General features: G+C 40.6%; 1 protein-coding gene across 1 annotated transcript in view; it reads right to left on the bottom strand.

Annotated features, from left to right (window-relative positions):
* Positions 1 to 24,793, bottom strand: part of ANKIB1 (ankyrin repeat and IBR domain containing 1) — a gene marked incomplete at both ends in the record, with an annotated part of 149,718 nt that extends 124,925 nt beyond the window's left edge. The window contains one exon of the mRNA XM_080701377.1: positions 24,764 to 24,793. The remainder of the gene's footprint in view (positions 1 to 24,763) is intronic.
* Between the last annotated feature and the right edge of the window lie 914 nt (positions 24,794 to 25,707).

Genomic DNA, 25,707 nt, shown 5'->3' with positions numbered 1-25,707 from the left:
AAGACAGGAGGATCGCAGTTCGCTGACAGCCTCACCTGTACTTAGTGAGGCCCTTTGCAACTAAGTGAGATCTGTTTCAAAATAAAGAACAAAAAATAAGGCTGGGGGTGTAGCTTGGAGGTTGAATGCCCCTGGATTCCATTCCCAGTACAGAATTTTAAAAAAATGAGGCAAGGAATACAGGTACCTTCAAATCCCAAGAACTATCAAGTTTCTTAAAACATGTTTTAAGCAAGGTAAAGAACATGAGTTTTTCATAGAGTATCATTAACCTTTATGTAAACTTCCCAAACTGTACTTTATAAGCACTGCGATTACAAGCGTGCGCCACCACGCCCAGCTAAATAGCAAAATTTAAATCAACAGATGAGCGTGGTGGCACATACTTGTAATCCCAACACTTGGGAGACTGAGACCTGAATATAGTAGTTCATGGACAGCCTCAGCTACTTTAGCAATACCCTTTGCAACTCAGTGAGACCCTGTTTCAAAAATAAAAACACTAAAAATTAGGGATGGAGGCCAAATGCCCCTGTGTCCCATCCCCAGTACCACCAAAAAAAAAAAAAAAAAAAAAAAAAAAAAATCAAATTGACAGCTAAGCTTTGTTGTTCTTTGAAGAAACACACCTTACAGTTTTAGTATTACAGAAATAAATTGCAGAAAATTGATAGGTCGGGTCCCCCCTCCCTGCAGGCTGATTGGGACTACATGGGACTCTCCAAACGCATGGCTCGTTGGTCCCTTCCCCCATGGCCGGCTGACTCCCTGAGGGTGCTGGGTCTGAATAAAGCAGCAGATTTTGATAACCTCGCTGGTATTTTACCTCCTTCGCAACTCTCTAGCTCCATTTTCAACATTTCATTTGGTGCACGAAACCCGGGAGGATTTTTTTGTATTTTTTTTCCTTTTTTTTTCCTCTTTTTGATCACCGGACTCTCCAACCCACCAGCCACTTGCCCGTAAGGTACCGCACCAATGCTCAGCTTGCAGGCACAGCTTCGCCAGCCGCCACCGCCCAGGAGTGCAGGCTCTGTTTCCTCTGCTGCTTGCAGGCTCCATGCAGGCGCTGCCTAAACCTCTACCTACCTGGCTGCTGCTGGCTGCTTGGGCCCCATGGCCCAGCCTCGGCACCCGCCACACGTTCCCCACAACTGCTCGGGCCCGCTGCGTGCCCGGCAGCCTCGCACCCGCTACTACCAGTCTGGCTCAGGGCTCCTGTCACCACCCAAACCCCACCCAGGGCCACAGATGCTGACACTGGCTGGCACGGCTCTGCTCCGCGCTTTGGCACTAGGTAAGCTTCTTCTCCCCTTGGTCAGTGGGTTCCCACTTTGTCCCTCCCGACTTGGGTTCAATACCAGTCCGCTAGGACCCAAAACCAAGCGCGTGGGGACCCTTGTCTTCTGGTCCATTGGGACCACTCGTCCAAGACTCCGGTGACGACTGAGTTGTCGGTTCGAGAACCCCCATTCCCAGACCTTTAACAGGATTACAGGGGATGCCTGTGTCCTGTTGTTCATTCTTGCCCGCGGACCAATTATGGGGAGCCAAACCTCCATAATCTCACTACTAGGTTTGGCAGGAGAGTTATGCACAGAACAGTTAATGGGGTTGCAGTGGCTTTTAAGATCTTGACCAATCTCAACAACTTTTGTAAGTCATCTGGTAAATGTTCGGAAGTCCTTTAGGTTCAAGCTTTCTTTTGTGTGCGTTTCCGACTCCCCCCCCACCCCCCCACCCCCCACCCCCACCCCCGCTATAGCGCTAAGTCATCCTGGCTAAGGATTCCCACCAGTCATAGTTGCCATCTTGGTCGCCACATGGCAGCATACAGACAACATCTGGTGGTCTTTCTGGGTTACAGGCTTACTCGCAGTCACCTGCACAAGCCTGCAATTTTGCTGAGTCACAGGCACAGTCGCCATTTTGTGGTGACATGTGGGAGCCAGAATTTGATCCAGCTGGGTTACAGGTGTCACTTCTACCCGAGATTTGGATAACATGGCAATTAAAGTTTTTATATCCAGAGAGGAACAGGTGGAGGTGGAGCATACACTCCGACGTCACCAGAAGGCAGATTTGCAGGCTGGAGCCCTAGTAGCTGCCTTGTGGCTGGCGGCAGCAGCTCAGCCCTCTGGAGCGCCACCTAGGGGTGGAGGACAGCACAACAACTACCTCCAAGGGCCTGTCTCAAGTGTGGCAAGGCCATGCCTACCAATGAGACAATGTCTGTCATGTGGCCAAGAGGACCACTGGAACGGTTCCCTTGGAAAAGCGGTGAGCCCCAGGTGCCTCAAAACAGGGGGACCACCCTTCCAGTCTAGGTCCTGCTGCTGGCCCTATTTGGCCTGGACGAAGACTGATAGCTCCTGGACTCCTCAAACTCTATCCTCCTTGTCAGTCCAGGGTAACTCTCAAGGTAGCGGGTGAGCCAATTGCCACGTACTACAGGGTCTCTTTTACAAAACTGCCCTGCCTGAGGCCGAGGCTGAAGAGGTCATTAGCCTAATACATAATTCCCTACATGTGGGTCCTACGTGCTTAAACATTTCCTAAAACCCTTGTTTTATTCTCCTCTCCTGCATCAGCTGATTACTAAAGTCAGTCCCACCTATTCTACTTGTGCTACTGTTTCACCCCAAGGAGGCCTTTACCCCTCTTTTCCTACCCACCAAATAAGAGGTGACACCCTAACAGGTTGGGTAGAGGCTTTTCCCTCAAAAGACGAGACGGCCAGCACGGTGGCCAAAGTTCTATGCTTGGACTCCCTAATTCCTTACAGTCTGATAATGGACCAGATTTTATTTCTAAGGTTACTCAACAGGTGGCACAAGCCCTTGCCATTTCTTGGAAGCTCCACATCTCATATTGACTGCAGTCATCAGGATGAATGGGATTTTTAAAAACCATCTAACAAAACTCTCTCTCTGGAGCTGCAGGTATTGTGGCCTGAACTCCTACCACTGGCTCTAGCCCATATGAGAGCCACCCCTTGAAGCCCCACTTTCATGAGCCCCTTTGAATTGCTGTATGGTCACCTGTTTTGCTTAATCACACTCTCCCTTAGGACTCCCCTCCTTTGACTTCCTATCTCTCTTGTCTTTTCTCAGGCACCTTCTTAGGGAACATGCTAACCAATATCTTCCCCAACCTGGGATGGAAAAGCAGCTCCACACCCAGCAGTCACTTAAGCCAGGGGATCAAGTCCTCCTCAAGTTACTTCAACCAAAACATCTACAATCTACCTCATATCTGGAAAGGTTCCAAGGGCCAGAAGCTACTGGGCTCCTTCCCTTCCGGGCAAGGGCCAATAATTGATGGGCTCCTGTCTTTCCCAGGACCTGCTCTCACAATTTGCCTTTTTTTTTAATAGCTGTCCAGGGTAACCTCCGACTCCTCCTGCAGCCATACTCCCACCTGCCCACTTCCAAAGGACTCAACCTCTCCCGGCCAAGAAGCCCCATACGATGTCCCCTGACAGCAGGAAGTAGCTTGGACTCATTCTCTACCCATTAACACCAAGGCCAGAATGATAGGTCAGGTCCCCCTCCCTCCACATGACCCCTAAGCGCGGGGGCGGGGGGGGGGGAGACAGGAGGTAGAACTCTGAAAGCCAGAAGAGGGGATATCGCGAGACTCCAGGAGTCACAAGACTCCAAACATTGCGAGACATACTCCAGAGGTCACGAGACTACAGATGCCATGAGAGAATCACATGCCTATAAAACATTGGTGCTTCTGCTCCGCCATGTGACTCAGCTGGCCAACTGGGACTATGCACAACTCTCCAAACACATGGCTCGTTGCTCTCTTCCCCCACAGCTGGCTGACTCCCCAAGGGTGCCAAGCTTTTGATAACCTGGCTGGTATTTTACCTCCTTTGCGACTCTCTAGCTCCATTTTCAATGTTTCAATAATGTTGTTAACTTAAAAAATTTAACAAGAGAACTTGAAGAATACATATGCAGAAGTGAACTGTTAAAGCCAAAAGCGCCGTGCGTGGTGGTGCATGCTTGTAATCCTCGTGCTTGGGAGGAGGAGACAAGAGGTTCAGGATCATGCAGGTTCGAAGCCAGCCGTGCTGGCTTAAGAGACCCTGTTTCCACATAAAAAGTGTAGCCCAGAGGTAGAAGGACTTCCAGGAACCCCCATACCACCAAAAAAGAAAAAAAAAAAAAAAAGAAAGAAAGAAAGAAAGAAAGAAAGCCAAAAGCTTAGATTTACAAGGAGATGCTCATAGGAAAAACCTACTCCCATGGTTTATGAACCTTCTGTCAATTCGTTTAAAATCATATATGCATTTTACGATAATGATTAACAGTCTTTGGAAAGACTTTATGGTATACTGAGAAAATTCTTAAGACAAACTTTAGTTAGAATCCTGGCTGTACCACTTATTAGCTTACAAGCTACGTATATATTTTGACATTCAAATCATTGTTTATATGTAGAGGAATTCATTTATAATTCTTTAGCTACTGATACTGAACCTTAGCATTAAGTACATTCTATGGCCATAGCAATAAAATATAACTAAGAGTGAGGGCTTCCTCATGTCTATTACCTGTTGGCAAGGCCAAAGACCCCACTTTAGACTAGAAACTCTTGAATATTAGAAACTAAAATCTGAATTCTATGAATTTGACTTAATGTGTTGGAATTCACTTTATATTCCATCTATCTTAGTGAAGTTATGAAAGACACTACAGGAATATAGCATCCTGTAATACCTAAAAATAGAGATGAAGAATTGAGTTGTAAGCTACCTGTACTTCCCTGCATCCTGAAAAAAATGATAGCAGGACAAACAAAAGTTCTACAATGACTATTTCAAATTGGTAAGTCTGGCCAGGAGTGGCAGCTCACTCTTGTAATCGCAGCATTTGGGAGGCTAAGATAGGAGGATCTCAGTTTGAGGACCTCGTCAGCTACTACTTAGTGAGGCCCTTTGCAACTCAGTGAGACCCTTTTTCAAAATAAAGAATAAAAAATAGGTCTGGGGGTGTAGCTCAGGGGTAGAATGCCCCTGGGTCCCATCCCAAGTATGTGGGGAAAAAAGAGTTGGGAAGTCAGAATGTGATTTAAAACATGATCTAAACCAGGCATGGTAGTGAATGCCTGTAATCCCAGTACTTAGGATGCTGAGACAGGAGGATCTCAGGTCTACATCCAGCCTGGGCAACTTAGGCCCTCTGCAACTTAGTAAGACTTTATTTCAAAATAAAAAATAAAATAGGGCTGGAGGTATAGCTCAGAGTAGAATTCCCCTGGATTCAATAATCCCCAGTAGCCCCCCCACACACACACACACATGATCTAACAACAGGTACAACACAAGAAATGAAAAAGTGAAAGTATATGACTTTCAAGCAAGTACATAAAATTCAAATATTGTTGGGCCAAAAGAAACGGAGAAAGCAAGGTGTTTCTGTAGTATCTAACTGCTCTGATTAAGAGAGTTATTAAGTACTGGCTACACAAAAACTAAACTCTCAAAAATCAAATCAGTACTAAGTACTCTTAAGCTTAAAAAGGGAAACAAGTATTGAAAATAACTATTTTTTTGAAAGAAAGGTTTAGTTATAAATTATGAGATAAAATCATCTAAAAGCAAAATGCATACCAAAATATTATTATGACTTAGGAAACAGCAGTCAATGACAGTAATTAATAAGTCATATACTTTATAAAGATTAAAGTGTGTTTAAGTATTTCCCCAAATAATACATAAACTTAGGAATTATAATTTATGTCAGGGGACATATGTTACAAACAAAACAAAGCAAAAAACACAGTAATTTCAAATACAAACAAGAGAGAGGCATAAAACATACTAATTTTAGGAATAAGAAACAAAAGTTAAGTGTTGAAAGTCAATGACTGTTGCCCTACACTAAAGCCATATAATTTTCAGATGTACTTCTCAAAAGAAAGGTATAATTTTCTAGGCAGATAAACTCATGCAAAAATATTTATCTTCCACTTACCACATTCCATACATTATTCTAAGTGTAGAGGAATACAGCAGAAACAAACTAAAATTGCTGAATAAACTCTATGTTCAATAATGCAAAGTGATTTTGTATTCTGTTTGTTAGTATTAGGAATTGAACTCAGGGGCAGTCTACCTTTGAGCTACATCACCAGCTCTATTGGCTTTGATCTTATTATCCTCCTACCTCAACATCCTAAATTACCCAGGCATGGTGGCGCATGCTTGTAATCCCTGCACTTGGGAGGCGGAGACAGGAGGATTGCGCAGGTTCGAAACCAGCCTCGCTGGCTTAAGAGACCCTGTTTCCAAATAAAAAAAGATAAAAAATAGGTCTGGGAGTGTAGCCCAGAGGTAGAAGGGTTTCCAGGAATCCCAGTATCACCAAAAAAAAAAAATCCTAAGTTACTGGGGTTACAGGTATATGCCACCATGCCAGCTGGACTTTTTTTTTTTTTTTTTTTTTTTTTTTGCGGTACTGAGAATGGAACTCAGGGGCATTCTACCTACTTTTTCTTCTTTATTTTGAAATAGTCTCTCACTGAGTTGCAAAGGGCCTCACTAAGTAGCTGAGGCTGTCTACGAACTGCGCTCCTCCTGTCTCAGCCTCCCAAATGCTGGAATTATAAGCGTCCACCACCATGCCCAGCTATAAAGTATTATTTTAACACATACCATAGCCAGGAAGGAAAGAGTGGGTTGGTATGTTGTAATGTTTAAAAGGATAATGAGAGGCGGCCCTACCAAGGTGACATTTGAGTAAGAGCTGGAGGTGAGGTAGTAAGCCATGCCTGCAGTGTGGAGGGGAGAGAGAACTCTAGGCATACGGAGAGCCAATACACAGAAGCATGTCCTGTGTGTACGGTGCACAGGAGAGGCCAGAGTATTGTAGTGTAGAAAGTGAAGAAGAAAGTAGTAGATATGAAATCAAGAAATTTGGGAGAATGGTAGCAGACAGTCTGTTTAGGTAGGTCCTTGAAGGTCATTGTAAATCACTACACTTACTCTGTGTGAAAAGGTAAGTCACTGGAGGTTTTTAGCAGAGAAGTGAAATAACCTGACTTAAATATAACAGAATTGCCCAGGCTGGCTGGCTGTTGGGAAGACTAATGGGGTTAGGGAAAGACAAGAAGCAAGTAACCATTTAGGAAGTGGCTGCACTAAGCCAAGTAAAAGATGATGGTAGCCTGCACATAGGAGGTAACTCTTCCAACTCTCAATGTACTCTACAGGTTAAGAATAGACAAAATTTACTGACAGACTGCAAATAGTAGTGAGAGAGAAGGAAAAGGTAAGAATGATTCTAAGGTTCTTGGTCTGAAGGACGGAGTTATCATTACTGAAAGGGGGAGACTGGAGCAGGCGAGGTTTGAATGGGAGTGGAAAGATCTGCTTACATTTATTAGATGTTTAATAGCAAAAGAAGAGAAATGAGTGAAGCTGAAGTGAAAGAATACAGTTGGGAGATACAATTAGGAAACTGACACCATACACAAAAAGCTCATAAACACATGAACCTGTAATTTTCCATACATGTTTTTCTAATTTTAAAATGCTGAAATATGAGCCAGTGGTGGTTCACACTTGTAATCTTAGTACTTGAGGCTGAGACAGGAGGATCACGGGTCACGGACAGCCTCAGCTATTTAGTGAGGCCCTCTGCAACTTTGTGAGAGCCTGTTTCAAAATAAAGAATAAAAAACAGGGTTCTTTAGCTCAGAGGTAGAATGCCTGGGTTCAATTCCCGGTACTGGGGGGGAAAAAAAACAAACTGCTGAAGTATTTCACCTGCCTATATAATAAACTATTAAGTTTTAACACACATGTTAAATAGGAGACAAATATCAGGAGCCGGGATTTCAATTAAGGAGACAGAAATATTACAAGCCACATCAAAGACTAAAGGGAATTAACAAGGAAGGTGTTCAGTAAGAAGCATCATGGAGAAGTATCTACAGCTATGTAACTTTTAGGTTGTAAACTGGCACAGAAATATCACAGTATGTGCTATATTTTAAATTGGCCCTTGATGTACAGTTGATGCTACCTAGAGGTTAAGGCAAACAAATTACAAATGGAGTGGTTTCTTTTAAATCATACTCCAGGCAGCCTGCGGATGGAAGACCTCATGAATAAATGATCCTATACCCTATTTCTTCCCACTCGAATCCTTCTTGCACATGATGCTAGATTAATCTATGTGTCTGCAACTATGCATATTAACCTATGTCTATGCAACTTTTAAGAGACATATGTCTATGACTCTTAAGTTTTAGAATTATGACTAATTTCATACATTTTAATCTCTCACTAATCCAGGTTTTCTCCATCAGAGTTCCTCATCCAAAGCACAAAACACACGAGTGCATGTGCACACACAAGCACACAGATACACACACAATGACTTGAGCACTATTTCTTAAATTCTACCAAAGATCATACACAACTAGTACCATTCGAGAGGCATAAGACATAAATTCATTTCATACAATAGATAACAGCACTACCAGCAGCATCTCTGAACTTGTTAGTAATGAAAACTGTCAGACTGAATTTGAAACTCTGAAAGTGGGGCCCAGTATTCTGTATATTAAGAAGCCTTCCAGATAATTCTAATACATGCTAAACTTTGAGAACTTCTAGCTTAGAACATTCTCAAACAGCTCAATTTTTCTCAAGGAATGCCAAATGAATAAGGTTATTAGAGTATAAAAGTCTTATAAATTAAACCTTATTTTTTTTCATTTTTTCTTGTCATATGCATAAAATTTAATCTACATTTCAGAAGGTGAGGGTGTGTGTGTGTGTGTGTATGTGTGCGTGTGTATGTTAGTTATAAGGGATTGAACCAGGGGGGACTCTATATGTCTGGGCTACAACCCCAGCCCTTGGATTTACTTTGTTATTTTTTATTATTATTATTATTATTATTATTATTATTATTATTATTATTTGCAGGTCTGGGGATGGAACCCAGGGGCATTTGACCTCCGAGCTACAATCTCAGCCCTATTTTTCATTCTTTATTTTGAAACAGGGTCTCACTAAGTTGCGGAGAACCTCACTAAGTAGCTGAGGCTGTCTGAGAACCACGATCCTCCAGTCTCAGCCTCCCCAATGCTGGGATTACAAGGGTGCACCATCATGCCCAGCTCTACTTTTTTATTTTTGATATAGGGTCTTGCTAGGTTGCTGAGAGTCTCACTATGTTGCGGATTACCTGCTGAAGCTGTCCTCTAACTATGATCCTCCTGTCTCAGCCTCCCAAGTACTAGGATTACACACATGGTCTCCATAACTGAGCTTCTGAGTAGTTAAAAAGTCAGAAGTAGCCGGGCATGGTGGTGGGTACCTGTAATGCCAGTACTTGGGAGGCTAAGACAGGAGGATCTCAGGTTCAAGGCCACCCTCAGCTACTTAGTGAGGCCCTCCCAATGGAAGTGAGACACTGTTTCAAGATAAAGAAAAAAAAAATCAGAAGCATACTTCCCAAGTTTCCCTGTTTCTCCTCATTAAGTGATATCAACTTATCAATTCAACCTTTATTCTCCATCCCCATTTTCTAGAAAAAGCAATGATTTTCCAATCAGAATATATTATAACTTTTAAAGTAATCTTATGGATGTCATGTCAAATTACAATTTGGATACAGGTAAAATGTAGCCACATTTGGTCACATGGCATGCATACCCGTTTACAAAAGTAAAAAGAAAGCAAAGAATAAAATTATCTAAGTTGCTGCAGGTCTTTGCTAGCCTGGATCCTCCTGTCTCCGCCTCCCAAGCACTAGAAATACTGAAGAAAAAAAAAATGTATGTATGTATGTATGTATCTATCTATCTAAACAGCTGGCTACATAAATTTAAATAAAGAAAAAGGTTGAGAAAATACTCTTTACTTTTGTAACTGCTTTCTGGAAATAAATACATCAAAACCACCAATGCCTAATGACACACCTCAAGAACCTAGAAAAACAGGAACAGTCTAATTTCAAAGCCAGCAGAAGGCAGGAGATAATCACAATCAGAGAAGAAATCAATGAAATAGAGAAAATACAAAGGATCAACAGATCAAATAGCTGGTTCTTTAAAAAAAAAATTAGTAAGATTGACAAACTCCTAGCCAACCTAAACAAAAGAGAATCAACCCAAATGATTAAAATCAGAAATGAAAAGGGAGACATCATCACGACACAGTGAGGAAATTCAGAGGAGCATCAGAAACTACTTTGAAAATTTATATTTCAATAAGTTGACAAACATGAAGAAATCAAAAGAGATCTAGACAAATACAACCTACCTAAATTGAACAGGGAGGAGACAGAAATTCTAAACCGACCAATAGCAAACAAAGAGATAGAAACAGCAATAAAAAGTTTGCCATTAAAGAAAAGTCCAGGTCCAGATAAATTTCTAGCTAAATTCTACAAAATCTTTATAAAAGAACTAAACCTAATACTTCACAAGTTATTCCATTAAAACTAAAGAGATGGAATTTTTCCAAACTCCATGAGGCCAGTATCACATTAATACTAAACCAAATAAAGATACCCCAAGAAAAGAAAGTTACAGACCACTATCACTGATGAACAGAGACAAAAATTCCAAACAAAATAATAGCCATGGGCGTTCAAAACCACATCAAGAAAATTATACACCATGACCAAGTTGGTTTCATCTTAAGAAAGCAAGGCTGGTTCAACATACACAAATCAATACATGTTGTTCATCACATAAATAGAACTAAGAACAAAAATCACATGATCTCAATAGACACTGAAAAAGTATTTGACAAAATCTAAAACCCATTCATGTTAAAAACATGGCAAAAATCAGAACAGAAGGAATGTATCTAAACATCATTAAGGCAATATACAATAAATTCAAAGCCAACATCATATTAAACTACAGAGCTATAGTAGTAAAAAAATAGCATGGTATTATCACAAAAATGGGCACATACACCAATGGAAGAGAATAGAAGAAACAGAAACAAATCCACATACTTATAGCCAACTGATCTTCGACAAAGGGGCCAAACACGTATGCTGGAGAAAAGATGATAGCCTTTTCAAAAATGGTGTTGGAAAACTGGTTATCCATTTGTAGAAAAATTGAACTAAATCCTTTCCTCTCACCCTGCAGAGTCAACTCGAGAGGGATCAAAGATGTGGAAGTCAGACCAGAGACTGTGAAGCTACTAGAGGAGGGCGTAGGTTAAACACTCCAATATATAGGCACAGGTAGAAGAAACTTCTTCAAGACCCCCAAGCTCAGGAAATTAAAACAAGGATTAATAAGTGGGATGGTATTAAACGAAAAAGTTTCTGCACATCAAAGAAAACCAAGAGTCTAAAAAGAAAGCCTACAAAAGATTTTTACCAGCTATCTCTCTGACAGAAGTCTAATATCTAAAATATACAAAGAACTTAAAAGACTTTACACTAGAAAAACAAACAACTAGCCGGGCGTGGTGGCGCATGCTTGTAATCCCCGCGCTTGGGAGGCAGAGACAGGAGGATCGCGCAGGTTCGAAGCCAGCCGCGCGCGCTGGCTTAGGAGACCCTGTTTCCAAATAAAAAAGTATAAAAAATAGGTCTGGGAGTGTAGCCCGGAGGTAGAAGGGCTTCCAGGAACCCCAGTACCACCAAAAAGAAAAAAAAAGAAAAACAAACAACTAAATCAAGAAATGAGCAATTGAATTGAATAGACACTTCACAAAAGAAGAGATACAAATGGCCGATAAATAAAAATATGTTCAACATCATTAGCAATCAGAGAGATGCAAATCAAAACGACACTGAGATTCCATCTAACCCCAATCAGAATTGTAGTCATAAAGAAGTCAAGTGGGAAAATTGGAATTCTTCTATACTGTAGGTGGGATTGCAAACTGGCCCAGCTATTATGGAGATCACTGTGAAGATTCGAGAACTGGGAATGGATCCACCATATGATCCAGCTATCCCACTCCTGGGTATCTTTCCAAAGGAGTTGAAACCAGAGAACTACAGTGATATATGCATACTCATTTTCACAGCAGCACAAATCACAATGGCCAAATTATGGAATCAACCCTGGTATCTGTCAAAAGATTAATGGATTACAGAATTAGGGGAAATGCATACAATGGAATTCTACTCAGCAATTAAGAAGAACAAATTATCTCATTTGCAAGAAAATGGAAAGACCTGGAAAATCTTATTGTTAAGTGAGACTAGTCAATCACATAAAGTGAAGGGTCATGTGTTTTCTCTAATATGCGTATGCTAGGGAATAACTGGGATACAAGAGGGATTTCAGATAATGGAGGAGAAACTTCAGTGCAGCCAGGGAGGAGGTCTAAGGGAAGGAGAAGAGGAAGCCTGAGGTTCATTAATGTAAATACTATCATCGAGTATTCACATGTCTATGAATATACTAATGTCAATCTCAGAACTCTGTTTTGGGATGGAGGAAAATGGGGAGGAGGGGAACCAAGTGCTGTGCACATGTATTTACATTGTCAACATGATTTACATTATGATGTGAGACTATAATGTGCCAATTAACGCACATTAAAAAATGCTTTATTTGCAGGCAATAGCACATGCTCTTTTCTCATTCTTTGTTCTGTATTGTAAATGTGGAAAAAGAACTTTAATAAGACTGTTATCCAGTTATCTATCTAATAACATGGAATGCCATGCCATCATCTTGTTTCCCACTATCCTATCAGTTCAATACTAAATTTCTCCAAAACTAACCTCAAGACTATTCACAATAACTCTTTGATACTTAACATGTAAATTTGTCTGACCAACATTTATCTTCCTGATTATACTCTGCCCAACACTAAAAGTGCCTAAAGAAAGCCAGAGTGAATTTTGTTGATACTTTGTACCCAAGGTAAAAACAATTTTGATTGTACTCTGGTCTTATTCCCAAGGGTTCTGAGGTAAGGTACAAGCAACATACAGATAACAACAGGTCAGGGAGAAAATAAGTCCTATGGAAAGCAGTGTAGAATACTGGGAAAAGGTACAGGTTTAGATTTTGAGGGTTCAATGTCTTAATTCCAGCCTTTTCTTGCCCTCATTTTATAGGATCGAAGCCATAATATTAGCAAACTGCCTCCTACTATCAATATCTAGTGCTTATTTTAAACTCATTGAGAATAGGAAATATGTTTGATACATCTCTGAATTCTCCTGCATTATATTTGCATAGGTATTTTATAAATATTTAACTAATACTAGAATATATTTTAATATATCAGATAAAATTCCATTCCTTCTAGATCCCACCCTCAACTGCATTTTTCCTATTACAATTAGATTACTTTTATCAAAGGACAAATCTGATCTCATCCAATTCTATTTTTAAAATTTCTAAAGGCTCTCAGCCTTAAAGAAAATTCTCTGCCAAGACCAGCACTTATCTCTTCACAAGCTCTTATGTAACTCAGCCCCACCACAGAAAAATTAAAGCTTCTGGAATGTTCTCTCCCCTAACCCATGCTCCTTCCAATAGTCAAACTCCTACACATCATTCAGACCTCAGCTTAAAAGTCATTTTCTCTATCAAGTTCCCTGACCATAGCTCCCCAATCCTCAACTAAGTCAGTCTGCCTAACTTGATCATATACTCAATTTACCATCTAAACAATGCTTTACCGGTTATGTATTTAGTCTTATACCCACTGCTTATCAGAGTTCCTGGCACATACAATACTTTTAAAAGACATTAGTAGCTGGGCATGGTGGCACATGCTTGTAATCCCAGTGCTTGAGAGGCTGAGACAGGAGGATCACATAGGTTTGAAGCCAGCCTCAGCTACTTAGTGAGGCTCTCAGCCACTTAGTAAAACTCTGTTTCCAAATAAAGTAAAAAAATAGGTCTGGGAGTATAGCTTAGAGGTAGAAAAGCCCCTGCGTTCCACCCTCAGTACCACACAAACACACACAAAAAAGGATATTAGTTATTGAACCCCATGATAAAGTCCTGTTACCAATAATTATTTTCAATAATTATGTATCTCTATGTCTGCTTGTAAATAACTTTGAAAATATTAAATATGGTAGACCAATAGGCTAAAGGCAAAAAATTCTAGGATTTTATTCTGCAGACACATTTATTATGATACAGAAAGCAAAATCAGCATTATTTAAAAAAAAAAAACAGAAAAAATATTTTATAAGAACTTGCTATTCTGGGGGCCTCCTTTATCTGGGCCCCATTCACAGAGATATCAGTCAGAAAACTTTACATGACCCTCAGTTAAAACAGAGGCATATATGATGAAAGAAAAAATAGAAAGACGCCACTACCCAGCCTATAATTTCATCTTGGGACCACAAGGTGACAAGCTTGGATGACTAAAGAGAAAGACAATGTGCCTGCATTCTTGATAGTTTCATTCTTGTTAAACCACCACATGGCCCTGGACAGGGCTTTGCTTATTCCTTCTTGTGGTACAAGGATGAACCAAGGGCTAGACCAGCACGCTAAAACTGAACTATATCCTTCTCCACAACCTTTCGTTATGTTTTAAGGGTCTCCTACTCCTGGGCTCGAGTGACCCTTCTTCATCAGCCTCCAGAGTGACTGAGACTAGAAGCACACACCATTACCTACCTATTTGTTTATATAACTCAATTTTAGATTCTGTGGCAGCTGAACATGATTTCTATTTGATAGCAAAGACAATACAAAGTTAGAAAAAAATTAAGAAAAAGTTTGTATAACCTAGACAGATATTTTGAGGATAGGAACATTAGAAGTTAAGGTAAAAAAAAGTTGGACATAAATGATTACATAAAATGTCAAAAGAAGTGAGAGCAGTCAGTCATAAAAAGTAAAAAATCTTATGCTTTCCCTAATATGTGGGAGCTAGGGGAAAAAAGGGTTATAGGAGCAACTCTAGAGAAGGAGAAACCATAGCTGAGCAAATAAGGCAACCTGACTGAGGGGGATGGGAGGGGAAAGAGGGAAATTCCCTACTGTACAAGATGTTCATTCATTAACATATCAAAGTCAATCAGTAAGCCAAACAGGAGGAGGGATGGGGAGGGAATGGGGTAGGAATTGGAGAAGGGCTAAATGAGTGACGTCTGCAGGTATGTCTCTACTATCTTATACCTCGTTAAGATGTAAGACTACAATGCACCAATAAAAAAAGATTAAACAGTTTTTTAAAAAATGTCAAAATACTGCTGGGCATGGTGGCGCATGCTTGTAATCCCAGGGAACAGCCTCAGCTATTTAGTGAGGCCCTCTGCAACTTCATGAGACCCTGTTTCAAATTACAAAGAATAAAAAATAGGACAGGGGGTGTAGCTTGGAGGCAGAATGCCCCTGGGTTCCATCCCCAGACCCACACAAACAAAAAAATGTCAAAATAAAAATTATGAGAGCCGGGCATGGTGGTGCACCCTTGTAATCCCCGCGCGTGGGAGGCTGAGAAAGGAGGATCACACAGGTTCCAAGCCAGCCTCAGCTACTTAGTGAGGCTCTCGGCAACTTAGTGAGACCCTATTTCCAAATAAAATATAAAAATAGATTTGGGAGTATAGTCCGGAGGTAGAAAGCCTCTGGGTTCCACCCCAGTACCACCAAAAAAATAAAAAAATAAATAAGAAATAAGAAAAAAACAGGCCAGGCATGTTGGTGCATACTTGTAATCCCAGTACTTGGGAGGTTGAGACAGGAAGATTGTAGGTTTAAAGCCAGCAACTTAGTAAGGCCCTCTGCAACTTAGTAAGATTCTGTTTCAAAATAAAATATAGCCGGGTGTGGTGGCACACGCTTGTAATCCCCGCGCTTGGGAGGCTGAGACAGGAGGATTGCGCTGGTTCGGAGCCAGCCTCGTTGGCTTAAGAGACCCTGTTTCCACATAAAAAAAAAGTTAAAAAATAGGTCTGGGAGTGTAGCCCATGGGGGTGTATCCCAGAGGTAGAAGGGCTTCCAGGAACCCCAGTACCACCAAAAAATAAATAAATAAAAATAAAATATAAAATAGGCCTAGGCGTATAGTTTGGAGGTAGAATATTCCAGGTTCAATCTCTACTACCACAAAGAATAAGTAAAAATTAAATTAGTATAAACCAGTCTTGGCAGTGCACGCCTATAATCCAAGTACCTGGGAAGTGGATCGCAGGCTTAAGGCCATCCTCAGCAATTTAGGGAGACACTGAGCAACTTGAGACTGTTTTAAAAAGGGGAAGGAGGCTGGGCATAGAACACTCCAGAGTTCAATCCCCAGTACCAAAAAAGCAAAAAATTAAACTGGTATATACTACGTATAAAGATATTTACTGCAATATAGTATTCATTGGAGGAGAGATTACTTAGTTGTCCAAATGAACACAGTTAACAGCTTCAGATATCTACTGCTCCAGAACAAACTATCCCAAACTCAAAACAACAATTATGTTATTTCCCACACTTCTGTCAATTAGATGGAGGTTTTTTGCTGCTGTTACCTGCTGCTCCTCTGCTAGTGCATTCAACTAAGGGGTCAAATAGGTTAGTAGATCCAAGATAGCCTACTTTAATGTCTCCTGTTTGGTGCTGGCTGTAGGCTGGGGCATCTTGGTTCTCCTTTAAGAAAATTCTTATCCTCCAATATGGTAGACCAATTTCCTTGCTAATATTTATACTCTTTGAAGCCTCTAAGTTTTAGCTCCAGAACTCACAGATCACTTCCACCATATTCATTGATCAAAGTTAGTCTCAAGGTTAGCAGAAACTCAAGAGAGAAAGCGATTCCTCTTTTAGATGGAAGCAGCAGGAAAGGCACATTGCAAAGAGGAATACACACCAGAATAAGAAATATTTGTAATTGTTAAACATACTAGCTGGGCGTGGTGGCGCACGTTTATAATCCCAGCGCTTGGGAGGCTGAGACAGGAGGATTGCACTGGTTCAAAACCAGCCTCAGCTACTTAGTGAGGCTCTCAGCAACTTAGTGAGACCCTGTTTCCAACTAAAATATAAAATAGGTCTGTGAGTAGATCTTAGAGATAGAAACGCCCCTGGAGATAGAAAAACCTCTATCCTGGAGATAGAGGTTTCACCCCCAGTACCACAAAAAACAAAAACAAAAGACTATCACAGGGGTATGTGTGTTTGGATGTATATACATATATATAGACAGAGAAACACTGAAATATCTACATAAGTTGATAAAAAGAATAAGGTATTGCTTTACATATTCATGTGGAAATATTTCAAGATATAAGTAAATAAAACAAATTCCAAGGTGTAGAACATTTAATATATTGCCATTTACATGTCAGGAAATCATTTTATCACATACATGTATGTTTGGAATTTACTTAAAAACTGTATACTGATATACACAAAGAAGTCAAGATGCTGGCTCAGAATGCCAGGCAGTGAGGGCATTTTAGAAAAGCTAGCAAAAGGTTTGTTTTGTTTTGTTTTGTTTGCAGGTTTGGGGATGGAACCCAGGGGCATTTGACCTCCGAGCCATACCCCCTGCCCTATTTTTTATTCTTTATTTTGAAACAGGGTCTCACTAAGTTGCAGAGGGCCTCACTAAGTAGCTGAGGCTGTCTGTGAACCGCGATCCTCCGGTCTCAGCCTCCCGAATGCTGGGATTACAAGCGTGCGCCATCACCCCAGGCTCTAGCAAAAGTTTTGGAACATTACGCCCAGAGACAAGGACAATGAATATTGTATGGGGAAAGGTTATACAGTTGTTGGTCCAAGGAGGAACCCTAGATTTATCAAGAGGCACAGGCCAGCAGGCCCAGCAGTCAATGATGCAAGATGGTAGGGGTAGAAACAAATAGGTGATGGTCTCCATAGCAGGGAGAATTGTAGCACACTAAGTAAACAAGTAAAACTGGGCAAATGATAAATACATGCCAAGCCTAGTTCCTTATTACCAGAGAAACACAGGAAGGGGGTAGACTAGAATGAATATGGAGTATTAAGCTGGAATTGAAACTACAGAAACAAATCTATGATTTTACAATACAAACAGGTATAGAAGTAATTTATATGTATATACATATAGCATATATACATATACATATTTGTATATGTAAGCCATATACATATATCCTAATTTTGTCCACCAAGACTTGGAAGCAGTGATACCCAACATCAATATGCACACTAAATTCCCAAATCTTTGTTTTTCAAATATCATCTGACAAAAATAATGTTCCTTGAAGAAATGGCTGATTCCAGGGCTAGAGCAAGCAAAGCACAAGATGAACCAGGAACAGCTTGTTCTGCAAGAAAATCCTAAGGAAAAGCACAATAAATGAGATAGAAACATAATAAATGTGGATGGCAGCCGAGCGTGATGGCGCACACTTGTAATCCCTGCGCTTGGCAGGTGGAGACAGGAGGATTGCACAGGTTCAAAGCCAGCTGCGCTGGCTTAAGAGACCCTGTTTCCAAATAAAAATATGAAATAGGTCTGGGAGTGTAGCCCAGAAGTAGAAGGGTTTCCAGGAACCCCAGCACCACCAAAAAAAACAAAAAAAAAAAATGTGGATGGCAGCCAGCTTGAAGGGGCTCCCACAAGTAAACTGGGGGAAATTTAAAGAGCAAAATAAGTAATAGTAACAAATCATAACACATTGAATATAGTTAAAATCTATGAGAATTTACTGATTTAATATGGAAGAAAAGTACAGTATCAACTACTACATGTAGAAAGAATAACAGAAATAAATAGCGTTGGTCAATCATCATAAAAGAGGTTTAATTGAGATGGGAGTCATCAATGACTTTAGGTTAGTGAGTGGAGGTTTCATTATGAAACAGGATAGTTGCACAATTTTGGAATAAATCTCCATAAATATTAATCAATTACAAAGAACACAAATGTGATCTTATTAACATCAATACTTATGACATGGTTTGATCCTGTATGCCTCTGATGTAACATACTAAGAAGGACAGAGCAATATTTCTGTGGCATTCCTACCAGGAAAGCATCACCTTATTAGGGTAATGAGGAAATACCACACAACTAGGAGGAGGGTCATCATATGAAACTCAGGATCTGTACTTTATAAAACTGCCAAAGACACAAAAGATAGGGAAAACTAAGGCTGAAGAAGTCTAAAAAGATATGACAACTAGCCGGGCGTGGTGAGGCACACTTAAAATCCCAGCACTCAGGAGGCAGAGACCTAAGGATCTCAGACAGCCGCAGCTATTTAGGAAGGCCCTTTGCAACTCAGCGAGACCATGTTTCAAAAAATAAAGACTAAAAAAAAATAAATAAATAAAAATAGGACAGGGGGTATAGCTTAGAGGTACAATGCCCCTGGGTTCCATCTCTAGTACCACACACACACAAAAAAAAAGTATATATGACAACTAAATATAAAAATGTGTTCCTGGAGGACTGAGGATTTTATGTTGGTTGTGTAACACAGTTCCTTGATATAGATAGACAGATATATATATATATATATATATATATATATATTTTTTTTTTTTTTTTTTTTTTTGGTGGTACTGGGGTTCCTGGAAACCCTTCTACCTCCAGGCTACACTCCCAGACCTACTTTTTATACTTTTTTATTTGGAAACAGGGTAACAGGGTCTCTTAAGCCAGCACGGCTGGCTTCGAACCTGTGCGATCTTCCTGTCTCCACCTCCCAAGCACAGGGATTACAAACGTGCACCACCATGCCTGACCCAGTTCCTTGATTTTAAGAAGTAGACACTGGAGGACTGAAGGATGCTGGGGCATGTTCGCACCTTGTTTACAAGGTTTTGGAGAAGACTGGTAATCCATACACATGCACAAATGCATGTATGTATAGAGATAGGGCAAATAATGAAAGAAACACAGTAAAAAAAAATTAACAATGGAAGAAATTTGAGTGAAGAGGATACAGCCATTCTTATGTAGTGTTCTGGCATCTTTTCTATAAGTCTGAATTATTTCAAAATAATTTTTAAATTTTTGAAACAAAGATGTGATATAGAAAATTTTACAGTAAACACAAATCATGTATTGTCTAAAGCCAGGAAATAGAATAAAGATTCTGGTTTCCTGTGTTCATTTACATGACTTCCTTATCACACTGATTAGATGAATGAACAAGAAAGAGAATGTTTTATACCAGGTTTTAAAAAACTAAGAGCATCTCAATATTATAAATGAATTTTTTTCATGGATCTTAAATGAGCAAGGATATATTTTTTTGGTAGCCTCAGCACCCAACACATTTGTAATTTAGTCACTCAGGTTCTTCAGTAGAAATTCTACTCCCAATACTGTTCCAATCAGTGACTTGAATAATACCAAGGATTTTGCTACACTGAAAAGGAAGGACTATGTCAAGTTAAAATATATATATAAGACTGAGAATAGAAAAATATCAAGAACTGCCATTCTTAGAACTAGAGAAGTATTGTCTGCTCAATATTCCTAAAAGCAGAAGATTGCACTACTAGTAAAAGGCTTTAGCCTAAAAAATAATGAAATAACATTTTGGGGTAAAAAAAACAGAACAAATGTTTAGAATACAAAGATGGTTTTGGAAAAGAGTTGATAGTAGATTATGTTTAAAAAGTTAGAAGATGCCGGGCATGGGGGCGCAAACTTGTAATCCCCACGCTTGGGAGGCAGAGACAGGAGGATCACGCAGGTTCAAAGACAGCTGTGCTGGCTTAGGAGACCCTGTTTCCAAAACATATATATTTAAAAAAAATAGGTCTGAGCCGGGCGTGGTGGCGCACGCTTGTAATCCCCGCGCTTGGGAGGCAGAGACAGAAGGATCGCACAGGTTCAAAGCCAGCCGCGCGCGCTAGCTTAGGAGACCCTGTTTCCAAATAAAAATGTAAAAATAGGTATGGGAGTGTAGCCCAGAGGTAGAAGGGCTTCCAGGAACTCCAGTACCACACACAAAAAAAAAAAGGTCTGAGAGTGTAGCCGGGAGGTAGAAGGGTTTCCAGGAACCCCAGTACCACCACCACCACCACCCCAAAAAAAAAAAAAGTTAGAAGATCTGAAAAATTGTTAGACTGAACTGTATCAAACTGCTGACAAACCACTCGTAATAATATTCTAATTTAAATTAAAGAAATAGTACTTGGGAGGCTGAGACAGGAGGATCGGCAGGTTTGTGGACAGCCTCAGCAGCTTACTGAGACTTCCAGTAACCCAGCAACACCCTGTTTCCAAATAAAAAATAAAATAGAGCTGTGGGTGTAATCAGAGGTAAAATGCCTCTGGTTCTGGTTCAATCCCTAGTATCCCTTACACACACACACACACACACACACACACACACACACACACACACACACGCAGAGCTGGCACAAATTAAGCACTAAGTGACATGTTTATTCTTATAGAAAGGATGTGAAACAACTCAGTAATAAGTCGAATGTCTTAAAAATCTATTTGAGAAGCCTATTCAGGAACATGGGCAGACGCATAGTCAAACATCTAGACTAGTAAATTCAATTTACGAAAGGAATCTTAACATATTTATCCTTGTAGATTTAGATAATAGCACAAGACCTTACACCCATGATAGACAATCAATAAAGGTTTATTAAAATGAAAAAAGCATGAAAGTAAGTTATTTGGAAAAGAAAAAAAAAAGACAATCTGAGGCAAAAAATAAATCAGAAGTCCAAAAATTGTTCCCTAAGCAAGTCACTTTGAGAAAAGAAATAAAAGTACCTAAGCATTTGTAGAATGATGCATGGAAACTCCCTTCAGGCTTGTCTCTAATGACTGAGCCCACTTTCAAATCCTTTGGCTGCTATGAACATGGGTATGCCTACATTATTGTAGTTCTCTGATTTCAACCCCTTTGGAAAGATACCCAGAAGTGTTATCGCCAGATCACATGGTGGATCCATTCCCAGATTTTTAAGGAATCTTCACACTGATCTCCAGAGTGGCTGAAATTAGTTTGCACTCCCACTAACAGTGGAAAAGAGTTCCTATTTCCCCACATCCTTGCCAGAATTTATTGTTATTTGATTTCATTATGCTTGTCACTCTAATTGGAGTTAGATGGAATCTCAGTGTAGTTTTGATTTGTATCTCCCAGATGGCTAATGATATTGAACCTATTGGCTCTTTGTATCTCTTCTTTTCTGAAGTGTCTGTTCAATTCAGTTGCCCACTTACTAATTGGGTTGTTTGTTTTGCTAGTGTAGAGTCTTTTTAGCTCTTTGTATATTCTGGATATTAGCCCTCTATCAGAGTGGTAGCTGGTAAAGATCTTCTCCCATTCTGTAGGCTTTCTCTTTAGATTCTTGATAGTTTCCTTTGATGAGTAGAAACTTTTTAATTTGATGCCATCCCACTTGTTAATTCTTGTTTAATTTCCTGCACTTTGGAGGTCTTATTGAGGAAGTTACTACCTGTGTCTATATGTTGGAGTGTTGAACCTCTGCCCTCCTCTAATATCTTCACAGTCTCTGGTCTGATTTTCAGGTCTTTGATCCATCTTAAGTTGATTCCTATGCACGGTGAGAAGTAAGGATTTATAGTTCCATCTTTCTACAAATGGATAGCCAGTTTTCCTAGCACCATTTGTGGGTTCCATCAACAGATGAATGGATTATAAACTTATGGGAAATATACACAATGGAATTCTACTCAGCAGTAAAGAAGAACAAAATCATGTTATTTGCAAGAATATAGAAAGACTTGGAGAACATTATGTTAAATGAGATTAGCCAAGCACAGAAAAAGAAGGGACATAAGTTTTCTCCAATACGCCCAAGCTAGAGAGCATTAGGGATACCAGAGGGACTTTGATAATGAAGGGGAAACCTCAGCAAAGCCAGAAAGGAGGGGTAGGGAAGGAAGAAAGCTGAGGTTAAATAATGGAAAAACTACATTTGAATATGTGTATACATGTAAATATAACATAGTTAACATGGACACGCAGTATTGGGAGGAAGGGAAAAGGGAAAGGGGGTCACCAAGTACTGTGTGAATATATGCCATTGTCAACATGATCCACATTATGATGTGAGATGATAGTGCACCAAAAAAAAAAAAATCCTTAGCTGGGCATGGTGGCGCACACTTGTAATCCCAGCATTTGGGAGGCTGAGATAGGAAGATCACGGTTCACAGACAGCCTCAACTACTTAGTGGAGCTCTTTGCAACTCAGTGAGACCCTGTTTCAAAATAAAGAATAAAAAATAGGGTTAGGGGTGTAGCTTGGAGGTAAAATGCCCCTGGGTTCCATCCCCAGTACTGCAAAAGAAAAAAGAAAAAAAAAATTTAATTTTTTATTCTTTATTTTGAAACAAGATATCACTGAGCTGCAAAGGGCCTAATTAGCTGAGGCTGGGCACAAACTGCCATCCTCCTATCTCAGCCTCCCAAATGCTGAGATTACAACTGTGTACCACCACACCCAGCATGAGGATCTTTTATAACTTCCATTCAGGAAGAATAAGATAAAGTTAAGTCATCATTCTTACAACAGCTGTGTGCTCATGTGCACGCGCGCGCACACACACACACACAAACACACACACACACACACACACACAGCTTGAACCTTTATAAGTTGTAAATACACATTTCACTTTCACAAGTTTGTGTATACACCCACAAAAAGAAAATGAAAACAATTCTTTGAAGTGGGCAGTGCCATAGGAGTAGAGTGGCTAACAAAAGTTACTGCTCAAGTCTTAGTAGCCACCTGTTACAGCCACTTCCTTACAATAGTCTGCATGATTTCAGAACCCTTTCCTATTGTAAATTCAAAATTCTCAGATATGCGAATGAGGGAACAAATGAAATATGAAAATATGGTCCTATCTTTCCCATCCTACTCCAAAGACAAAAAAACAAAAATTAATAGATTTTTTAAAAAAAAAGATTTCTCCAAGTTATTGCCCATCCACTTACTACAGCACCCCATTCTTATTTTAAACTGATTGCTTTTACAGAAAACAAAAGCCACACCCTTAATACACTCAACTGTACAGTGGTTGTCTTCTGTGACAAGTACGTTTCCAGAGACAGTTGAAGCTCTATCTCCTGAGCCTGCTTCACACTAAAATCTGTAAAGTGTAAAGTTACAAAAGGTTCGAATCAATTGCGGAGAGGTTTATGAAAGCAAAACAAGAGAAAACACGAAATACATCTATCTTTCTTAACAAAATGTTTCTTTAAGAAAAACAAATCACAATAGCTACTAGACTACATTATGGAGTCATCTACTGATTAATAACACTGAACATGCAATACACTGAGTAATATTATTTTTAAATGATCAATTGCTTTCTGTGGTTCCTTGAAAAGTAGTAACAGCATGAAGGCACATGACAGCTACTGTCCATAGACAACATTAAAGTTATATTTAATCTAATTTCTGGAAAGTTCTGAAGCAGCAGCTTAAAATGCAAACCAAATCTTAATGAGGAAAAGTCTAGTAAAAAAAACTGAAAATAAACAAAGATATTCAGTTAAAAAAAACTAAGTAGGAAGGTCATTGGCAGCAAGATGTGTAACAGCTGTGGGTGCTTGATACAAATTAGTAAAAGGTTTCTCTGAAATTGAGAATATCATAAAATACAACCTGACATCTTTAAAAATCACTTTAGTGTTAAGATTTTTAAACCCCTGTATGTCTCCAATAACAAAGCAAGAACAATACAAGGATTTTCACATGATGCACATATATTCACATTTGTAAATTACAAACTACATGTAAATTGAAGCACTAAAAATTAACTAAAGGTTATCCAAAACACTCTGGAACATCAGGCTTTTGTTTTCACATCGTTTCTCAGATCTACTAGTAAAGCTCTTCTGGAATGGGTTTGCATTTCAATACAAGACTGTTCAATATGTCATTGCGTGTGGGTAAAGCGTGAGACTAATTCTCAAAACCACCTCGGGAGATGCTTAATTACATATCTAGCTCCAATTTCCTTCGACCCAACCAACAACGTACAGAAAACAGTTCAGACACACACGGTACAGGGAGCGCCCTTTTGTTTTGGTGGCAGAAGCAGCAAAAATAAAGGTTCACTGGAACCATCTGTACTTATCCCCACCCATCACAGCCCTGCCGAGCTCATTCACTCAACACTCGAGCCCCCGTGCTCCGTAGAGCCCGAGGCTTTCCACGTTTCAGAGATGGGGAGGCTGTGTGTTCGGAGTGCTGATGGAAAACGAGGGAGGACACCAATCCTTCGAGGAGAGAGGGACCAGGCGATGCATCTAGAAGGGGAGGACCGGGCGCGTCACAGAAACCCGGAGGATTGCAAAGTCGTCCGGGGATAAGCCCCGCGGGGCAGACGAGAGGATGCTGCCTGTTCAGTGATGGGGACAGAAGGGCAGTGCTCCAGAAGGGGAGAGAGGCACATTCGCGGGAGACACGAGAGGGCGTGAACAGGCCAGCTCTCAAGTCCGAACCCCAAAAGGCTTGAGGCAGCCTCGGACAGACCCGTACGGCGAGGCTGAGACTTACGGTTATTGTCGGGCTGCGGGGAAGGGCCGGCCGGACCCGGCAGGGCTGCAGTTCTGCTCCGCCGCGCGGGTCCCTCCTCTCGCGCGGAGCGGGCGACCTCAGGCACCCTCGCCGCCCCACCCTCCCGGACGGGCGCCCCTAGCTCGCCGGCCCGGGTGCACCCCCCGGCGGGCCGAGGCTGCTGGGGCCGAGGCGGCGCTCCGGGCCGGCGGGAAGCGTCGCGGAGCCGAGGACGCCGCGGCCGAGCTCACACCGGGCGGGCGCCCC

The sequence above is a fragment of the Muscardinus avellanarius genome, assembly GCF_963383645.1.
Source record: "Muscardinus avellanarius genome assembly, chromosome: 9".
NCBI lineage: Eukaryota > Metazoa > Chordata > Mammalia > Rodentia > Gliridae > Muscardinus > Muscardinus avellanarius.
This window is presented reverse-complemented; position numbering and strand designations above follow the sequence as displayed.